Here is a 23,257-nt window from a genome sequence, read left to right on the forward strand (position 1 = left end):
GTTGATTTTGATTATGGGAGTTACATAGGCATGTTAAAAATGACCCAAAGATGGTGCAAGGGCAATCCAAAAAAACGCGTTTATGTGTCTTAAGGACATTTTCAGTCATTTCCTCTTGAATGTAGGTATACAATTGATTTATATGTTGTGTTCAAAAACGTTTTTTGAAATCAATTGCATTTCTGGATATGTACTGCTAGAGCTTCATAGGTTGTTTGGAGCATATTTAAAAGGGATTTGAGTGTCTATGATGTTTTTTTTCCCATTTTAATTGAAAAGCTTTCTCCATGGGGCAACTTTCTTGTAAATACGCTCCCACCTGTGCTTGGCAAATTTTGATTTTGATTATGGGAGTTACATAGCCATGTTAAAAATGACCCAAAGATGGTGCAAGGGCAATCTAAAAAAACGCTTTTATGTGTCTTAAGGACATTTTAAGTCAATGAGGAAACATAGGTGATGTAATTCTGAAAAAAGGAAAAAAAACTCCACTTTTTTCAATTACATTAGTAGTGTTTCCTAAGTTTATGAATGACATTGTGCAGATGAAGTTTAGGTCTGACCACAGATTCAAAACAGGTCTGGCTTTTGTTTAAGAGTGAAGTGGACATGACTTACTTCATTGGTAAACAAAACAGGTGATGGACAGAATGTGGATCAATGTCACACATTCACCCCAGTCCAAAGATCTGGGCCCAAATCCATTGTTTTTTTGCACTCCACACCACCCTGATCTTTGGACTGGGGTGAGTTTGTGACATTGATCCACATTCGGTCCATTACCTGTTGTTTTTACTTCATTGGTAGGCCTTCACATGTATTATCTCCTTTGTATTCTTCAACAAGCGAAAAACTCTTCTGCAACCGTGAGTAGGCCTCACCTTAAACAAACCTCTGGAAAGGCCACACCTTATCGTCATCCTGAATCAATCATTTAAAATGTTACGGAGAGATTTATGATAGGTGTATGCCTGTTTTGTACCACTGTGCTTCACTTTTGTGATGCAGTGGTGGTGCACAAGATTTGCTATGTTAATTAATAAGTAGGGTGTTAAGTTTTTGATGACTGTTATTCATTTACTGTTTGGTAATAGTGGTTAATAACATTTTTTATTATATTTTTCCACAGATTCAACTGCAGATCATTTCAAAATTTGAAAATGCCAACTAAGAATTGAATTAGAAAGGCTAGAAAACGTTAAAGACAGCATGATCATCTATTATTGCAGCAGTCCTCTCCCAAAAAAACTTGTGAAATCACCAAGAAAGCTCCGGGTAAGACCACAAAATCATTCATAAGAAATATTTGTAGTAAAAAAAGTATTTCTACAAAAAATGTTTCAGTCCAGAAAAAGAGAAGCAATTTAAATGGAAAGGAAAGACCAATCAAAAATGTTACGGCTAGAGCAAGAGATAACTCTGTGCATGATAGTAGAAGGAAACAACAGTTTAGGGACATTCGAAAACGAATGTTCCGCAACAGGATAATAGTTAATTTATTAAAAAATATTAAGAAAGGCCAACAGAAAGTGGCATTTTATAAGAAAAAGAAAAATGTAGAGAAAATTATTGATCATGCTTTCGAAATTAAGCGAAAGTTGTTTATTTTGGTAATCAATAGAATTAGGACACTAAACAAGGTAATTTCTGATTTCAAATCAAATAGTAGATGGAAGAGAGTAGTTAATCGTAGTAACTTTTGTGAAGTTTTTTCCGGAGAATGGATGCATAGTTCAAGTTGTGAGGCATTTTTTAATGAGGAGAGTTATTTTCAGGAGAATGATTTGGTGTTTGCAGTTGACACCAGTGGTCGAGCTTATGAAGTGAAGGATGGTTGTCCAGTTGAAAAAGAAAAACTTGTGACAACAGAGATAGAAGAGGTGTTAGGTAATGAGGTTTTAGAAAGACGTCCTAAAGGTCCTGTGTACATTTGGAAGTGTAGTTCTATTTGCAGTGTGCAACAGGATTCCATCAATTTGCTTTGTGATTTTGTACGGACATTTAATAAGAAAAGTTTGAAGCAGAAAATGAAGTTGTTTCAAGAATTAGATCCTTGCAGAGTGAGACAAGTGACAGGTTTGCGTGGTCATTCACTGGCTTGTCTTTCCAGGAGAGTATGCCAGAGTGTTTTTCATCATTTCAGGATGCTAGCAGTGCATCATAATAAAGTGAGGAAATTAGTGAGAATGTTGTATCATGCTAAGAGTCCAGCAATTATGCTTAAACAATTATGTGCTGCTCTTTTGCATGGTTCTGAAATAGATGTCAAGAATATTTGTGAAGAAATTGACTTTTGTTACTTTGGAAGTAAAGATGAGAATGTTCAAATTGACCCAGGAGTAGAGGGTAATGTTGAAGATAATGTACAGGTTTCCAGTACAGATAATTTTCAGAAGGAAATTGCCACGTTTCAGATGAAATCAAGTGAGAGGCCTAATTTCACTTGTGTGTGTTGTCGACGCACTTATTACAAGAATCAGATTAAGTTAGTGGATTTATATGCAAAAAGTGAAAGGGAAAATAAAAGTGAATGGAAGGATTTTGCCACATACTTGATGGTAGAAAATTGTTTTGATTTGGGATCGGATCAACGTGTGTGTACTTATTGTTGTAACAAATTAAACCAAAACCAGATGCCTGCTAGGGCGGTTCATAATAATCTGGAATTGGTTGAGATTCCTTCTGAATTGAAGGATTTAAATACTTATGAATCTATTTTGATTCAAAGTATCCACCCCTTTCAGGCTATTGTAAGAATGGAGCCAAAGACAGGAAAGTTGCCTCCATCAGATATACAGAGAGGATTAAAGGGAAGAGTTGTTTATTTGCCTCTAGATTTGAACAAAAACATAAACACAATTGGAGTAGAAAAAGTGGAAGAGGAACCTCTGGTTATCTTAGTTAATGGGGTTCCGACAAAGAATAAGAAAATATGGCAAGATTTAGTGGATGTTAGGAAAGTCAAAAAGGCAACATTGTATTTGAAGAAAAATAATAAGTACTATAAGAATGTATATGTTGCAGAAGAGGAAGTAAATGATGAAGAGGATAGCGATTTGTGTGCTGGCCAAATTGAGAAAGTAGAGGCCTCTAAAAGTGAAGAAATATATGAACATTATAGTGTTCATCCTTTGCATTCCAAGGAAGTCATGGGGAATGCTATTGAGTTGTTTCAAATGAAACAAGCCAAAGGGAGTCCCATTAGTGTTTGGGAGGAAAGTTTGGAAGCTCGGTGTTTCCCACAGCTATTTCCAACAGGTCAAGGAGGAAGATAAGATGAGCGACCTCATCAAATTCCTGCGTCTGAATACCGGACTTTACGATTGTATGCAGAAGATCCTATGTTTCGTCAATGCATTCCCTATTTGTTTCATCTCCTGTTTGAAAGCGATCTGTCTGGACTGTTTTATGCAGTGAACCACATCTTAAAAAGTGGTATACAGATGCGAAACATCTCAGCAAGTGACTTTATGCATAAAGTCAATGTCCAAGACAGTATTTTGGATTCTCACCTAATTAATCTCATGGCGTGTCAGCGTGGTACTAATGAATACTGGTATCATCGTCATGGTGATTTAAAATGTATGCTGAGGAACTTAGGAACTCCGACATGGTTCCTCACTCTGAGCTGTGCCGAGTATGGCTGGGAAGACTTACTTGAATTTCTACGAGAGGCAAATGGAAACATTGAAAACATTGAATTCAAGACACCCGGAAAACTGTGTTCTTTGGATCCAGTGAATGTATGCAGGTACTTCAATCATAGATTTGAAGCTATGATGTCTTTCATCACAAATAAGAAGAATCCACCTCTTGGAGAGGTGTTGGATTTCTTCTGCAGAAAGGAGTACCAAGCAAGAGGCGCTCCTCATATACATATGTTGCTGTGGATCAAGGATGCACCTAAATTTGGAACAGATCCGGATGACTTAGTGATGAATTTCATAGAACAGTATTCTACGTGTGCTGTTCCAAACGTGACGGAGAAGAAAAGCCTAAGAGAACAAGTTCTACGTTTCCAAAGCCATCGTTGTGGAAAGTACTGTCATTGTAAATTCAGAAACAAGGACAAGTTCTACACCAAATGTCGTTTCAACTTTCCACGACCGGTGATTTCTAAAGGAAGAGTGAACAGTTTGATGTCTTCTCTGCGACATAATGTGACGAGGAAATCACCCAAAAATACATACAATTTGAAAAGGAACGAAGAGTCCAAGTACATCAACGACTACAACCCAGTGATTTTGTCCATGTGGAATGCTAATATGGATATACAGTTTGTGGCTGACAACTGTATGGCTGTGGCTTGGTATGTGACATCTTACATCACCCAAAAAGAAAAGACAGAATTGAAGGATATGTGGGAGGACATTTCCCATGAAAAGAGCCTCAGTAAGAAGTTGTACAGTTTCAGTCTAAAGATGTTGTCGCATCGAGAAATTGGAGCTTACGAATGTTCTGACCGGTTGTCTTCAGCAAGTCTTTATTCTAAATCCAGGAGTATCGTTTGGGCGAGTCTTGGTCTTGCTGCAACGCGTAATCGAGTTCTGAAACCTGTGCTGGAAATTGAGTATTTGGCGGAAAAGGAGCCAAACAGTACCGACATTTTGAAGACCAACATGTTGGATACATATTATCCAAATCGAAGCAGTCACCTCGAGAATGTTTGTTTGTATGAGGTTCTACAAAATTACATATTCAAAAGGAACATCAAAGAAGATATTGAGAAAGGAGTGTATGCTGTAATTGGAAGTGAGGGATGTCTGGTGAAGCAAAGAAAATGCCACTTGGTAAATCATCGAAAATTGAGTGGCGAATCTCCAGAAAAAAAGGAGTTTTTCTATTCAGCACTTTAGCAACTGTTCAAGCCTTGGCGTGCAGAAGAGGAACTGCTTGGAGATTTCCTCTGTTACGAAGACTCTTTCACTGCCGCCAAGGAGACCATAGAATGTCCTGCTTTTCCCAAATATCAAGAAATGTTGACTTTGGAAATTGAGCAGGAAACAACGATTGCAGCCGAGATTGCCAGAGACAGTTCTCAGGACAGTCAGAGTTCTGTTTCATTGAGTCAGGATCCACTAGGAGGACCTGTTATCGAAAATGAAGCTGCCACTGCTATGAATGAAGTGGAAAGAGCCATGGCACATGCTCAGGAGGATGCGGTTAACTTAGAAGACTTGGAAAAACAACTCAACGTTGAGCAGAGGAAAATATATGACGAAGTTACCAAGCAAATTGATCATGGATTAAGTCATGAGAAGAAAGAGTGCTCATGTACGTCGTTGAAGCCTGTCCCATTGTACGTGAGTGGAGAAGCGGGAACTGGAAAAAGTTTCCTTATTAAAGCAATTTCTTGTTATTTGCAGGAAAGGACTGAGTCATCGCTGTCTTGTGTTGTTACCGCTCCTACTGGACTGGCAGCACATAACATTAAAGGTATTACTTTGCATCGTCTAATTATGCTGCCAGTGGAGCATGACAACAAATTACAATACCACAAGTTATCTGGGGATGCTTGTTGTGAAGTTTCAAGAGTCTTGAGGAAAATGAAACTTCTTATCATTGACGAAGTAAGCCTGGTTTCCAATGTCATGCTTGCCTTTGTGCATTTGAGAATGCAAGAAGTTCTTAAAACTGAGTATGATGTGTTATTTGGTGGCAAACACATCATTGTTTTCGGAGATCTTCTACAGCTGACACCAGTAAAAGGACAACCTGTGTTCAAAATACTCACGCATGAAGATACCAGGAAGTGCCTAGGGAGCATTGGCAACGTCAATATATGGTTAAACTTCAATTATGGTGAACTGCATGAAAATATGCGTCAGGCAAAGGATGAAGATTACAAGAATATTCTACAAGATATTAGAATTGGAAAAGTGACCGAGCATGGAAAAAAAGCATTACATGCACGATTACTGTCAAATTTATATCCAGAACAAGACGTTGTGCCTGAGAATATTTTTCAGAAAATTACTGAGAAGAAATCCGGAATTTGTTTGATGCCAACTCTTGCAGAATGTGCCATCTTCAACAACAAAATGTTGAATTTAGAAAAGCAAGAGATTGTGAAACTTGAAGCTATTGATAGAATAGAGCATATGGGATCAACAATTATTTTGTCTGAGAATTTGAAATCAAAATTGGATTCATTAGAGAAGACTATATCTAAAACAGCGGGTTTTGAAAAGACTTTGAATGTGTGTTTAAATTGCCGAATCATTTTGAGAAGGAATTTACATGTTGAAAGAGGTCTGGTAAATGGATCAATGGATAATGTTGTTGATTTTGAGAAATACAGAAGTAGAGATGGAATTGAATTTCTAAAAATTAAATTTGATGGCATTGAGGAAGTACAGCTAATTGGTCGTTGTTCTGCTAGGTTTTTGCTTGTTAAAGACTTATATGTTCGCCGTAAACAGTTTCCTGTTTGCTTGGTATATGCGGTGACAATCCATAAATCGCAAGGTTTAAGTGTAGATAGTGCATTGGTGAATATTGGAAGTTCTGTGTTCAAGGAAGGTATGGCATATGTGGCTTTGTCACGAGTTAGATCTTTATCGGGATTATACTTGATTGACTGTGATGTCACAAACATTTGTGCAGATCTAGATTGTGTTAAGGAATACAATAGGTTAAGAAGAGAGTATGCGCCACATTTGCCTCAATATCCTTTGTTTGAGAAACGTGTGGTAGGCCGGAAACGAAGAAATATCAGTAATAGTAGGGAGGTTGTAGCAAAAAGCCCAAAAGTCGATGAACCGAAAATTGTAAGCAGAAAGAAAATGGATTCTGTTGAAGATGTTGTCGGTTTTCAATTTGAAAACAGTTCTGGTGTCAACTGCTATGCTAATGTAGTGGTTAATGTTGTCTTTTCACTAGAGACTTTAAAGGAACAGATTATGATCAATTCTGAACAAAGTTTATGCTGTTTGTTGAATTCTGTGTTAGAGAAATGTAGCACTGATAGAACAAAAGTAGAAAGTGTGTCTGAAGTTCGTTATCTATTAGACGAATGTTCAGGTCAAACAGACTTCTCTGAAAATATTCAGCAGGATTGTCAGGAGTTTTTAATGTATATGCTTGATGTATTGCAAGATGAGGGTGTAGATGTAGATCACCTGTTTGGGCTTTCTTATCAATGACAGCATGACTGCGAGAACTGTAGGGTATCAAGTACTACTAGTGTAGACTCTGAAAGATTTATATATTTAACTTTGCCAGACAGTAAATCAGTCTCCTTTAATAAGCTAGTAAAAGCAGCTGATCACAACATGGAGTGTAGCCAAAGTAAATCTGAAATGATGTCAACATTATTTATACGAAGATATGGCCAGTATGTCATTTTAATAATCCAACGATGTAGGCCTGATGGATCAAAATTGACAACTTTAATAAAAAATGTTGTTGCTTCGCAGTTGTCAATATCAGGAAGGACTTTTGTAACTGCAGCAATTATCTATCACGATGGTCCTTCAACAACATCAGGACATTACACAGCTTATTTAAAGTCTAGAAATGGCTGGTCATTCTGCAACGATTCTGTTGTAACTTTCCAAAAAAAATTGCCGTATGACCTTAAAAATTCTTACCTGGTGTTTTTAAAACCAAAATTTTAAGGAAAGAATCTCGGGATTTGCTCTGAGGAATTGCAAGAGGTTCATGGAGTAGAGGGAATGTAAGTCTGCAATGCTGTCTAGATTATAGGTCCAAAACTTTTAATTATAATGTCATTTTAAAAATCCAACTATATAAACCTGATGCAAGTAAGTCTGCTTCATAGTAAGCAGTATCAGTGTCATAGGAAAAGTAGAACATGAGTGAGCAAGAAGGGTAAGATATTAGTAGTCCAGGATTGTGAAAGTAATCTTAAATGTTTTCTTTCTGAAAGTTGCGAAAATAGAAAATGACGGGATTTGATTACAAAAATTCCAAGAGTTGTAAATCGCTCCAACATGATTTGGCCATGTGGAAACATGTGGTAGAATGTGAGAAGTCTTTTATCGTAGGTAACATATTTTTCAAAACGATGGAGGTTTTCTTTCAGAAAGTGGCGGGCTGAATATATTAATAGCACAACAGAGTGTACGCTGTTCATAGGACATCCTTCGACGTTATGGAAAGTAAGTTAATTTTAAGGAGTTTTGAATTCAGATTTCTTATGTTGTATGGGTTTTTTAAACACAATCATTTTGATTGTGTTTTTTTTTCCCCGCTGTTACATGATGAATACCTTCAAGTCACTGATTTAAGTGAAATTTGATACATTCTGAGAACAGCAAAAATAAACCATTTAACATGTATAATTAATTCTCTACTTTTTGTACTTATGATATACATTTAGAAATGTGAGGTAGACATGGAGAAACTGAGGCTTCTGTAAATGTCAAAGTTAATGCATACACTGCTGCACTTCTGGGTACTGTTTCATATGCTGGACTACATCTGCACTATGAGATACCTAAGCAAAGGCAACACAGGTGGTGTGATTGTGAAATGAGCAAAAGAAACTCCACGTTTTTCAATTACATTACCTGTGTTTCCTAAGTTTACGAATGACATTGTGCAGATGAAGTTTAGGTCTGTCTATGGACACAGAAGAGGTCTGGCCGTTGTTTAAGAGTGGAGTGGACATGTTTTACTTCAATGGTAGGCCTTCACATGTATTATCTCCTCTATATTCTTCAACAAGCATAAATTTGATATGCAACCCTGAGTAGGCCTCACCTTAAACAAAATTTTGGAGAGGCCACACCTTATCGTCATCCTGAAACAATCATTTAATCTATTACATTTAACTTCTATTAATTCTACGGCTTCATTTGTTTAATTCTTACTTTCCTGCCTTTGCTACTTCCCTCATTCCTTTCTCTATTACTTAATTATTCTACTCCTTCCACTATTTTTCTCAGTCCCTCTCTTCTCATACTTCTTCACTCTTGTTCACTCACTCTGTCTCTATTAATGTCACTGTTTCTGAGTGATCACAAAATTTTTTTTACAAAAAGAACAGTAAGTATAAGGGAAGGAAACAGACAGTTATGTTACAAGAAAGACAGCTATAGGGAGTAAACAAAAGATACTGTTACTCGCAATACACTGCTGATGATGTCATTGACCATGTCATGAATGATGTAATATGTGACATCATCAGCAGTGGATTGCGGGTAACAGTATCTTTTGTTTACTCCCTATAGCTGTCTTTCTTTTAACATAACTGTCTGTTTCCTTCCCTTAAACTTACTGTTCTTTTTTAAAAAAAAAAATTTTGATTCGCTCCCGGTTCGCGTACCGGAGTGCGAACCGGGAAGCGAACTAAAAGAAATAGAGGTTGGCAGAGTTCCAAATATTCTACCAATTTTTTTATAATGGGGAGGTAGTTCTGAAAAGAACTTTTTTTTTTTGTTTTTGTTGTTTTAATTTTTTTTTATTATTTTTCAGAACATTTTTTTAATTTTTTTGTATTTTCTGAACATTTTGATATTTTTTTGGTTTTTTTGGGGGAGGGGGGAAACAAAAACAATTCATTGTAAAGGGCTCAACAGGAGCAACAAAAAAAAAAGAATTTATTGTTTGGGGCGTTTCGGGCAAACATGATTATCAATAGCTTTGATAATTAGAGTAATGCTACTTTCTCTGTAGCAAATGAATTGATTGCAGCGCACGCACACTTGTTTCACTTCCCCAAACTTCATTTGTATGTTTGGGACCATCTCCCTCGCCTCTGGTCCCGTCACTTCTTGTACAACCGATCTTCTGGCCATCGCAGGGGGATTTTCTTGCTCGTCACGTAGCTGGGCAGCACTATAGTTGTTAGGATGCCACCTACTCATATGCCGATGCATAGTGTAGTTGCCGAAACTGTATTTTTTATCAGTCCCCCTGGACAGTCTTTCTTTACATATACGGCAAAACACGTATCGTGCATTTACTTTCTTTTGGCCCTCTGGAAATTTAAAAAATTGCCAAATATAGTTCTCCTTCCGATTATACCTCCTGCGCTCCTCTGGCAAAAACAGTGTCTCTTCCTGCTCTTCCTCCTCTTCCTGTTCTTCCTCTTCTTCTTGAATATTAACTTCAGCAGGTGGTCCTCTCTTCCTTGGATCTGGTGGAGGTGGTGGGGAAGAACCAGCTGAAGCTACTAATGAAGCCATATCTCAATGTTAATAAAGGGTCTTTCTCTCACCAAGATGAAAGTCAGAGTGAGGAAAGAAGGAGGGGTTTTCATCATTTGGGAAAAGCAAAAGTTCTAAACCAATGAAAAGTGTTAATTTTAGATCACATGACCTAGTATTACATCATTAGGAAACCAAAAGTGAAATGAACCAATGAAAAGTGTTATTACCGAGTCACATGACCTGCTGGGTTTACGTTTCGCGCTTTGCGCCGCGTTCCAGTTCGCTTCCGGGTCCGCTAACTTGGCGCGTCAAATGACGTATTACGCGACAACGCAAAACGTCGTGCTAACGCAACAGTTACGCAAACGGAACGTTTACCGGTTCGCGGACCGAGTGGCGGCTCCAAATTGAGCTAACGGGAAGCTAACCGGTTCGCGGACTGGGAGCGAAACAAAAAAAATGTTTTAAAAATTGTATCAAAAACATGTAAAATATATTTTAAGATTTAAAGAAGAATACATTTTACAGCTACAGATATTAGCTTTTAAAAAACCAATGAAATTCACTGAAAAAACCATAGGTTATAGACCATATATAGTTAGGAATAAGCATTTACAAAACCTTGAAAATTCACTGAAAAAACCATGGGTTATAGAACAAATATAGTTAGGGATTAGCATTTACAAAACCTTATTTTACTCACACCAAACCATTGAAATTTCATATATAGTTAGTTGCACTAACTATATATCGCGCACCCGCAATCCACTGCTGATCATGTCACATATTACATCATTCATGACATGGTCAGTGACATCACTGATGACATCACTGATGACATCTCAAATGACATCACTGATGACATCACTGATGACATCTCAAATTACATCACTGATGACATCTTAAATTACATCACTGATGACATCTCATTTGACATTACTGATCACATCACTGATGATATCATTCATGTGATAATACGATGAACCTCTTCAGACTCTAATATAACCTTAGATACAATCAGTGTAAACAGACACTCACAGACTGTCACTCATCCATGGAGTTACTCACACACCTAGTCAGTCATGCAAAGAATCAATCACACCTCCATTTCCTCAACTATACAGTTATTCACACCTTACTTATTCAAACATATACTAACACACATTTACTCTCTTATACAATCCCTGATACAAGTTCACAATGATCCATACAGCCACTCACACATTCAATGGCTCTCATGCACAGTTATTTATATATGTCAACTCTCACATGTACTGTGTTTTACATATGTACTTACTTTGACATGTAGCACTAATATATCCATTCACTCACCAATAGACTCATGCACACAGTCAACCGCCCATACAGCTGTTTCCACATGTACTTTTGAACCCATACATCTAGTGAATCCACTGCTCACACATCTATGCACAGAGTCATACACCTCCCAGCCACCCACACACACTCAGTGTCCCATACAAATACTTGGGTAACCAATCAATAACCCATATAGTTACTTATATAGCTACTGATCAACACATGCAGCAGTTTACAGAACAACAGATATAATGATGCACAAATTAAGACAGTTTAGTCACTAACCCATGCACTCAATGAGACACATTTAATCATTCTCTCATACAGTCAGTCATGCACCTACTAAATCCTTCATCCAGACACTTATACATCCACTCATTCTTCAATATGTAAGACATATTTTAACTTTACAGAAACATACAGTCACTGGATAATGTCATCAGTGATGTCATCTGTGATGTCACTGACCATGTCATGAATGATGTAATATGTGACATGATCAGCAGTGGATTGCGGGTGCGCGATATATAGTTAGTGCAACTAACTATATATGAAATTTCAATGGTTTTGTGTGAAATAAGGTTTTGTAAATGCTAATCCCTAACTATATATGTTCTATAACCCATGGTTTTTTCAGTGAATTTTCAAGGTTTTGTAAATGCTAATTCCTAACTATATATGGTCTATAACCTATGGTTTTTTCAGTGAATATATATATATATATATATTACCTACTGGCGGTCGCCAGTAGGTAGTTATAGTTAGGATTGTTTTCCATAGGAAATCCTCAACATTCTATTTGGAATAACTTTGGCCCTGGTTGAAGAATCTTAGCGAAGATGGCTCGGTCCGCTGCGCTCCTTCCCTGAAAGTTTGGGGGATTGGTCAAGTGGGGGCTGAGATATAAGGGGGGTCCCAAAACGTGTTTTCTACATGTTATTTTCCATAGGACCTTTAGACTCGGCTACAGGTCGAACGGCTGAATGGATTTATAAGAAATTTGGCAAAACTGTAGAGTCCGGTTCGCAGATTACGCTTTTCTCGGAATGTTGTAAATCTGTTCAGTAGTTGTTGAGAAAATTAAAGTTAAAGTCAATTATATATCTATAGGCGCGCACGCGTGCGTGCACTCAAGCGGCTGCGCGTGAGCGGAATTTTTTTTGCTGCGTGACGTCTGTTAACGTTCGATTCGAAGGAAATCAGGAAGTTTTGTTCGCCATTTTGTCACTGCGAGTAAATATATTGTTCATTTCAAAGCGTTGAAACATGGAAAGGGGAGAAGGTAGAGATTGTTTTGCTGCGTAGCTTTTCTCGGGGTGTGCAGTAAGGGCGTTAAACGCAAAAAGATATAATTTTTTCCCGAAAAAAAAATACGGGGTGCGCGCACCCGGTCGCGCACACCTATTTACAAAAGTGTGAAAATGGAGATAAATCAGAAGTTTGAGTGGTTAGATATAAGGTGGCTCTGAAAAGAGCCCTTGTGTTAATTGAGTGTTTTCTGCATTTATAAGTAAGTACTGATGCAGAGCCTGATGTTGCAGAGGAAGATTCTGTTTCCCTCATTCGTGAAATGAACACCGTTTCTCCTATAGACGTCTTGCATGTGGTATCGCAAGTTGTTGTGGTAAATAGAACCCATGCTATAATCTCTGAGGAACGCAGAAACAGATTTATTTACTTGTCTCCTTGCTTTCTCAAATTGTGCACAATGTTGATTGGACCAATTCCATTTCTGTCTTTGGCATATATTGGAATATACCAAGGCAGATCGAGGAAAAAGTGTCATCAATTGTCGAAAGGTGTCTTTTAGAAGCATTTCCAGACCTACCCCAGTGATTGTGCCTAGATAGTTCCCACCACAGTGCACAATTATAAGGTCTGGTTGTGGGAGATGCATAAAAGTTTTCACCTATGGAATCAATTGGTGACATTTCAATCCTCTTTTGCCAATCCATGTTATGTGTACATTTGGTAAGCTGAGGTTGCAAATTCGTCTGCTTACTGCATATTTTTCACTCCAGTGAATATAACTGTGTCCTATTAGCCAGACCTTCATTTTCAAGGGATTTGTAGTCGTCCTCCGATCGGTTCTGGAAGTGGAATGGGAGTTAGAAGTTGAAATTCTAAATAAAGGAAAAGGAAGAGGCTGGGTGTGGTTAAAAAAATAAAAATGATTGGTTGATTGTAATAAGTGGAGATTGAACAGTACGTTGCATGTTAATGTTTATGTTAAACGAAAAGTACTATTGGGTGTGAAAAAACAAGACATGTAACAGAGCTGTGGATTGGCAGGTCTTTCTGGGGGGAAAATAGTCTTCTTAGTTTGTTGTAGAACGTTGAGACATGAACTTTTGACCTGTGCCTTCAGCAAGGTGCAGAATGAGGTGTAACCATGGAAACAGCCGGAGATGGCAGTTGGTGATGGGTTCACTCTTTGGTGCCTCTGCATCTGCACTCTGTTCTGTGGTGGCAGGCGGAGAACTGCTTGTTATTGTGGAGATGAAAGTGTGATAAGGAGGGAAATACAACATAGCGTTTGGCCTGTAGAAGCGTGGGAGCAGTGATTAAGTCTGAGTGAAGCGGAACTGTGGCGGTGCTTGGTAACAGTAAAAAAAATGTTTTAACAGTGGTATAACTGTCTGTATGGTGCGCGACCTACTAAGAAAGAGTTCACGGGCCGTAATTGGCTTGCAGGTTCTAGTATCAGTAAGTGAGGTCGAGAAAAGAAAACATTCAGGACTTTATTTATGAAGGCCTTGCGCCACCGGTGCGTCAATTTTTCTCATTTTAAAAAATGAGGCACCGGCGGCGGAAGGTCTTCATAAATAAGGTCCTCAGTGTCTACAGTTAAGGTTATGTGGAACCCATGAATAGTTTTTCAATATGAAATCATTTCAGTTGAGATTATGGATTAAAAGAGAAACCGTGAATATTTGAAATGTTTATTTAGAAATGTATTGTTTTAAATGCAAATCATTATGTAATATGAGTACAGAAATTGCAAAAAACACAGTAATTGGTATTGTCAGTAGTACATGGAATACAAACGCAATAGTTGAAGAAAAATGAATATAGTTGGAAAAAAACATTGTACACTCTTATAAGGGAGTATATCATATTTTAATAAATGGAAGAAGGTCTCTGGCCTTTCAGTTAGGGAACGATATATGAAAATGCAAGTGGTTATACATCATTACTTTATCAATCAGCTGTCTACATGCGAAGCACTATCAAGTTTGTGTTATGTTACTGTGTACGGGGAAAATAAGGCGCTAAAAGCGACAAAATGGCGAGAGGTGCATGTATGTAATCTGTTGGATGGTGCGCAAATCAGTATTGAGGAGAACTACTGTATTGATATATCTTTTGAAGGTTGCAGTATTGCATTTGAAATACAGCACAAGTAACAATGGAGATATTGTTGAAAGAACATATTTTTCTGTAAAGTATTTTAAATGAATAATTTTATAGAAAATTAAAGGAGCAGAGGTGTGTGAGGCGGAAATACGCAGTTGAGATGCGAAATGGCGTTTACAGTTATAAAAAACTCGTTTAAAATTTACACATTAATTAGGGTACATGTAGCATATATTAGCGAGTTTTGCATCGAGTACGTTTGAAATAACCTTACATAAGATATGCAACAGAATTGTTGAGATTAGACTGTAAAAAAATAAAGTTGAAAATCGAGTAGCTGAAGAAACAAATGTAGTCCACATAAAAGATCAAAATTTAAACAACACGAAATCATAATGTCCACTGTTAGTAAAGCCAATAGGTCTGTTCTTCAAAAGAAAATATGGAAAAGAACGTGAAGAATATAGGGAAGCAAAAGGAAATGAGGACGTCAATGGTTTGTATAAGAGTTATTGAAGCATTGTTTAGGCAAAATAGGTAGCTTCTGCTTGTAACAGGAAATCACTGTTATCATCTGAAAACATGTCAGCCATCCAATTGAGAAGAGGAAAGCAGCATTCATGATCTGTCAATATTGGAGCGTCTTTTACCATCATAGGGCAGCTCGGTGGGTTTTCGATGTAGCTCTCTGTTAGGAAATCTTGCGCCGCTGCGAATATATTCCAATGACCCAGAACTCCTTGTATCGCTGCAAAGGCCATAAACCCTCCGTTGTAACAAAGCTGTTCATGATCAAGTAACGGATTCATGAGGTGATTGTAATTCGGTTCAGGAGGTACCAAATTGCAGAGACATAAATCCAGGGCCCACGTGAAATCACAGCTCAGGCAATGAAATCCAGGCTGCACACAGGTGAAATACGAATATCGAAATGATAATCGATATGAAGTATTCAAAGTTGAGAGTGGTAAGGTGCCGTAGTACAGAAGCATTCTCTATCGAAATAGTTCTAAGTGGTCCGGCTCGTTTGCGAAGGCAGGAGGGACAACCATTTTGAATTTCCCAAGATGGTAAAGGAAACGGCGCAGCACTGCCGGTTGTATAGCAACTCCACAGAATTAGGTCGCCGGCTATGCAGTGGAGAGGAGCAGAATGACTTGATAAATTTTCTAGGAGTCTAGTCACTTAGATATTGCTTAGTAGTTATCAAAAAAGTAGCTTTTCTTGAACTGGAGGATGCGGTAAAAAATAAGGGAGTGATTTGAGGAAGTTGTAAAGCAAGGTCAATTTTTTTTACATCAATGCTGTTTTCTCTGAATGTTAGCTAAGTGAAAGATATGTGTGTGAGCAGATGCAACGTTCAGTTTTAAATGTGACAATGGCGCTCTTGTTCATGTCTTCCGATTCAAGGTCGGTATTCGCTGCCAAATACAAAGATCAAGAAACGCATGCGTGGGGTATATAGTCTGCATTCTTAAGGGAAAGCAAATGAAGGGTTATTTTTACCGCGTTAGCATTGTCGTTTAAAAAGTTACAGTGATTTCCATTATATGTTAAGAAAGTGTCACTGATGAAGACTGAAAATAAATCCTTGTAAATAACAGGGACTGGTGTATTTTAGAAAAGGTGTGTAACATTACATGAATTGTGAAAAAAAACATAATGTAATTAAAAGTGTATGGTTTGAAAATGAAAAGTAGAGGTTTATAGTTCACGTTTTGAAATCAGTTCTAGAGGGTCAGATGCATGATAGATTTATAAAAAATAGAACATGTTTTTCAATAGCATTATGGAAAAAATATGTGCCTTTATGTACTATTTACATTATCTGCCTGTTGCCTATTCTTTGAGTTTTAGTAATCCTGTGTCTTATAAGTTTTCCAGGGGCGGTTTGAGGTTCATGGTGGGTTTGGGCAGGGAGGGTAGGTTGGGGGTTTGTAATAGGGGGTCCGGGTGGGGTGGAGTGCGGAGTTTAGTGAAGAGTGAGGGGGGCGGGGGGTTACGGTGTTTGGTAATGGAGCAGAGTCAGAGGACGCCACATTTCTGTTATGGGGTGCCACGGAAATATGTATTTATTCTCAGAGGTTTATTATATTAAGGATATATATCAACATGGTGGCTCTTGTCGTTTTGTGTTTCTGTGCATGTTTATAATGCTGGCCCTGTAGTTTTTGTTTATGGACCTTATTACGACACACAGGGGAGCCACGTTGCACAGTTGGAGATCAGAGACTTAGGAAATAAAACTTTATAATTGTAAGGGCTCTAAGCGATACAAATCGCCCGTTCTCGGTGTAAAAAATATCACCGCTATTGGTGGTATTTTCTACGGTGTTAGTGCTCGGAGGAGAATAGTAACATATATGTGAAAGAAAATTCTGTAACAGGCTCAGCATTTCACATTATCGCGTGAAAACAAAAGTTGTTCTCACATAGCAATAAGTCTCTTATAATTAAGGGACGGAGTGTATCTAGTGCTATTTACTACACTGCTATATGAACAATGTCGAATGTTTCATGAGGGGAGGCTTTAAAAGTTTTTCGATAAACTGGTTTTCCAGGGAAGTGGGTTGAGTGTTCCGTGTAAATTGCAGAATAGAACCTAGTAAGAACCAATTGGAAGTGTTATTTTAAAGTCACATGACTGCACATGCGTGTCTCGACGCCTGTACGCGATAGGTGGGTGCGCGCACCCGGTCGCGCACTGAAAGAAAGCGGCGAGAAAATATCAGGTAATATGCTCTTGAAGCTTGTTTTGGTACAAAGAGTTAGTTCTGAAAATAACTTTTTTTTTTTTTTTGGGAAACAAGTGTTATGATGCTTTTGATTTCTTAAAGTTGCTACGACATTTTTCAGTATGTCATACTATCCAAATAAAGTGAAGAAATTTAACTTTTCTTGGAGCATTTATGACTCTCAATTTTGTGTTTAATTAGAATAAAGCTTTGCTCTCCGTATACAAGAAGTTTTCCACAGTTCTTGCATTTCATGTGCACGTTCGCCAGATATGGTTTCAAGTCCATTTCAGCACTCGATGGAGATACAGGTCGTCCACCGGAAGATGTGCTGATTACTTCTGATGGTAATAGCGTGGCCTCCGTTTTTCTTGTCAAAGGTGGTCGCTCATTTCCTTAAGATTCGGAAGATGAATGCGGAACAGTAGCCATTGTAGCGAAGTCTTCGCAAAGATGTTCGACGTTGTTCTCTCTTGAGAGTAGAAAAGAAAGTGATGGAAGTGGGTGGAGTGCTGTGTGTAAATTCCAGAATAGAAACTACCAAGAACCAATTAGAAGTGTTGTTTGGAAGTCACATGACTTCACATGCAAGTGTCAGGTCCTGTACGCGATAGGAGGGTGCGCGCACCCGGTCTCGCACTAAAATAAAGCGGCGAAAACACATTTCATATTATGCTCTTGGAGCATGTTTTGGTGGAAAGAGTTAGTTCTGAAAAGAACTTTTTTTTTTTTTTTTTTGGAAACAAGTGTTATGATGCTTTCGATTTCTTAAAGTTGCTACTACATTTTTCAGTATGTAATACTATGAAAATGAAGTGAAGAAATTTATCTTTTCTTGGGGCATTTATGACTTTCAATTTTGAGTTTAATAAGAACGAGGCTCTGCTCTCTGTACAAAAAAATTTCTCCACACTCGTTGCATTTCATGTGCACCTTCGCAAGATATGGTCTCAAGTCCATCTCAGCACTCGATGGAGATACAGGTCGTCCACCAGAAGATGTGCTGGCCACCTCTGATGGTAATAGCGTGGCCAGGGCTCTTGTCGATGCTTTGGCATAATGCTCAGGGTGCCTTTGTTTAACATGCCGCAGCATGGTGTGTATAGAAAAGGAATATTTTCTATTTGGATTTCCCCTTGAGAGCTCCGAATTGCATATCGTGCAGGTTACTTTTGGCGCATTCACTTTCTTTTGATCTTCAGGATAAGTAAAAAATTGCCAAATGAAAGATTCCTATTTTCTTCTTAACGGTGGTCGCTCATTTCCTTCAGATTCGGAAGATAAATCCGAAAGGGCAGCCATTTCAGCAAAGTTTTCTGGAAGATGCTCGACGTTGTTGTCTCTTGAGAGTAGAAAAGATTGTGAGGAAAGTGGGTGGATTGCTTCGTGTAAATTCCAGAACAGAAACTACTAAGAACCAATTGCAAGTGTTGTTTTCAAGTCACATGACTTTACATGCGCTTCTTAGGACGTGGAGGCGGTGACACTATGTAGTTACGAACGTGATTTCATACTTAGGAACTAGCATTCAAAAAACCTATGAAATTCACTGAAAAAACCATAGGTTTTACACACGTTATAGTTAGGAAATAGCATTTGAAAAACCTATGAAATTCACTGAAAAAACCCTAGGTTTTACACACGTTATAGTTAGGAAGTAGCATTTAAAAAACCTATGAAATTCACTGAAAAAACCATAGGTTTGACACCAGTTATAGTTAGCTGGAAATTTTACTGACATAAAACCAATGAAATTCCACGTTATAGTTAGTTGGACTCACTATAACTTGCGCGTGTAATGCACTGCTGATGACATTACATATTACATCACTCATGACATGGTCAGTGACATCACTCATGACATCACTGATGACAGACCTCCTTTAAGTGTAATGTAACCCTTAAAACACATATTGGAAAATAGAAATTAACATTTTCAAAAAAATGGAGATACCCATACCAGTTACAACAACCAATTCAGTAATTCCACCATCTATATACACATTCTCTCATTCACCAACAGTTCTATATAGTCACTCATACATATACTCACTCATCATATGTAGTGATACACCTATACATCCTGTTACACACCGACAATTATCCAAAAGTTACTCACACACATATTCACACATGCAAATAAACTATTGAACATCCATTTATTTGCATATAAAACTATACACACATTACCACGTTACTTCTAAAGAAACTTATACATGCTTACTCTCTTAAACAATCACTTATAGAAACACATACTTCTTTAAACAGGAACTCTTTCTATCTCTTAGTCTCACATATACTGACTTATATATATCAATACTCACATATACTAAATTAAAACATATCTCGTTACTGATAAAGACACTAGTGAGGCAGGCATTCACTCACTAACACACACATATACACACTCATCCACCCATACAGTCCTGCACATATGCTGTCTTCAAAAAACATAGAAACAGTGAGTCAGTCATTGATGGATCTATATGATAAGTAACACCCCCACCAAACCATAGAGACACTCATACTGATACTAAAAAAACATCTAATAACCCATATACACACACATGTAGGTACTCATCAACCCATGCAGCCACTTATTCACAAAGTGAAACACTGATACATATATTTAAATATTTAAACATTACTCGCTAATATATGTATTCACTAAGATACACTTAATAAGCCAGTTATCCAATCATTTCTTTTTGAAAAAAACATTCATTAAGACAATAATTTTAACATTTATTCTTCCCTCGACCTTTACATATACATATATAAAACATATTTATTTTTTAGAAAGACACACATTCACTGGATGGTGTCATAAGTGATGTCACTGACCATGTCATGAGGGATGTAATATGTAATGTCATCAGCAGTGCATTACACGCGCAAGTTATAGTGAGTCCAACTAACTATAAGGTGGAATTTCATTGGTTTTATGTCAGTAAAATTTCCAGCTAACTATAACTGGTGTCAAACCTATGGTTTTTTCAGTGAATTTCATACGTTTTTTAAATGCTACTTCCTAACTATAACGTGTGTAAAACCTAGGGTTTTTTCAGTGAATATATATATATATTCACTGAAAAAACCATAGGTTTCACACCAGTTATAGTTAGGAATTAGCATTTAAAAAACCTATTAAATTCACTGAAAAAACCATAGGTTTCACACCAGTTATAGTTAGCTGGAAATTTTACTGATATAAAACCATTGAAATTCCCACGTTATAGTTAGATGGACTCACTATAACTTGCGCGTGCAATGCACTGCTGATGACATCACATATTACATCACTCATGACATGGTCAGTGACATCACTCATGACATCACTGATGACACCATCCAGTGAATGTGTGTCTTTCTGAAAAATAAATATATTTTATATATGTATATGTAAAAGTTGATGGAAGAATAAATGTTTAAATAAGTGTCTAAATGGATGGTTTTTAAAAATTGATTGGTTAACTGGCTTATTAAGACATCATCAGCAGTGCATTGCACGCGCAAGTTATAGTGAGTTCATCTAACTATAACGTGGGAATTTCAATGGTTTTATATCAGTAAAATTTCCAGCTAACTATAACTGGTGTGAAACCTATGGTTTTTTCAGTGAATTTAATAGGTTTTTTAAATGCTAATTCCTAACTATAACTGGTGTGAAACCTATGGTTTTTTCAGTGAATTTCATAGGTTTTTTAAATGCTAATTCCTAACTATAACTGGTGTGAAACCTATGGTTTTTTCAGTGAATTTCATAGTTATTTAAATGCTAATTCCTTTGTATATCGAGTTTCTAACCTTTTTTTTTTTTACAATTTGCTGTTTTTTTTTAAGTATTCATTTTTTTTATAATTTTTTTCTTTTGCGCTCTGGGTGCGCGCTCCGGGAAGCTTTCAGCTAAGCTCTCCTGTAAGCTTCTCCGAGAGCTCATCTGAAAGCGCACCCAGAGCGCAACTGTCGTTCGTGAAAAAAAATATGAATGAAAAGTTAATAATAATGCAAAACATTTCGTACCATACAAATAAAATTTGTTTTTTTTAATATGGAAAATGATTATGCATTTCTATAAAAGATTGATGACGTCACTTCGGCGCGCAACGTAAGTGCCCTCGGAAGCGCATACGTGCGCGGCGCATAAACGCACGGAAAAGCGCCTACGATCGCGCCACGTTTGCGCCCCGGAAGCGCCTACGATCGCGCTGCGTAAACGCACCCGGAAGTGCTCCGGAGCGCGCAGCGTAAACGCGTCGGGTCATGTGACCCTAAAATAACACTTTTCATTGGTTGCTAACAGTTTTTTTTTACAATGAATGAAATCCCCACCCATTTCCTTCACTTCTTCTTTCACTTTTGTGACTGAAAGACCTGCCTTTTTTGCTGCTCCATATTCCTGGATTCATCATGGCTGCCAGACCATCCAGCAGTGAAGATGATTTCATTGATGAAGAGCCTCCTACCCCAAAGGTGAAGGAACATTTCATCTGGAAATTTTTTAAGTTTCCAGAAGGCCAGAAGAAGGTGAATGCACCAAAAGTAGAGTGCAGGATCTGCAAACAGGTCCTGTCACGGGGTAACCCCCCAAAAAAATACTCTTTTGGCAACTTCACCATGATTCGCCATGTGGAGAGGAGGCACCCCCAGAATTTTGCCCGGGAAAGTGTCAGGGCTCTGGCACAGGAGGTTCCCAGAGATGGGGCCTCTACATCAACAGGAGGAGCAACTTCTTCTGGAAGAGAACAATCTCAGGGGCAGGTAGCAAACATTCAACCTGCATTCAACCATGGGGTCGTCAGATGCAGATACTGCAATCAACTCCTCACCTATGGGGAGCAAAGTGTCCTGCTCATGGTTCGGGCATTGGAGAACCATCACTGCCCTTCCCACCCCTAATTTTTTTCTTTTCTTTTTGCTCCTGTTGAGCAGTTTCTATTCCCTGTTTTTGTTCCTCTTCAGTTAAAAGAAGAAAACCAAAAGTTCTTTTCAGAACTACCTCCAATTCTCATCAAAGAGCTATAATCTTAAAAAATGAAGAGTAAGTGAAATATAGTGCATTGATAATTGAAAGGAGAATGAGTAAGAAAGAACAGAAAGGTATGAGAGGTGAAAGGAAGTGAAGTAGGAGGACTGAAAGAAGGTGAGTGTTAGAAAAGAAAGTTATGACACAGTGAATAAACTGGAGGCCTCATTTCTGAAAAGTGACGCATCGCTACGTGAAAATAGCGATGCGTCACTTATCTGGACGCACTCCTTATGACATTCCAGATATGTCATATTTAATATATGACTAATCAATTCGCAAGGAGTTACAGATATGTCAGTATTTCTGACATATCTGTAAACACAAAAGTAACGCATTGCAGGAGTGCGTCACAAAAGTGACGCAACTCCAGTAATGTGTCCTTTCACATGGAAAAAGCACCATGTGAAAGGTTTGCTGTGAATCAGGCGCAAGATTTTGGCGCAACTGCATCCTAAAAGTGACGCACTGCGTCATTATTACCAAGCTTTTTGCAAGGAACACCCCCTCTGCATGCATTATACCTGACACTATTTTTTAAAAAGTGACGCATCTAGGTACATGGGTCACTTTTTAAAACTCTGCGCCATATTGTATCTGCATCAGGTATAATGTATGCAGAGGGGGCAATCCCTCGCAAAAAGCTTGGTAATAACAACGTACTGAAATCTATGAGATTTCCCTGCGTCACTTTTAGGATGCTA

Source organism: Lissotriton vulgaris, chromosome 8, assembly GCF_964263255.1.
Source record: "Lissotriton vulgaris chromosome 8, aLisVul1.2, whole genome shotgun sequence".
Lineage (NCBI taxonomy): Eukaryota > Metazoa > Chordata > Amphibia > Caudata > Salamandridae > Lissotriton > Lissotriton vulgaris.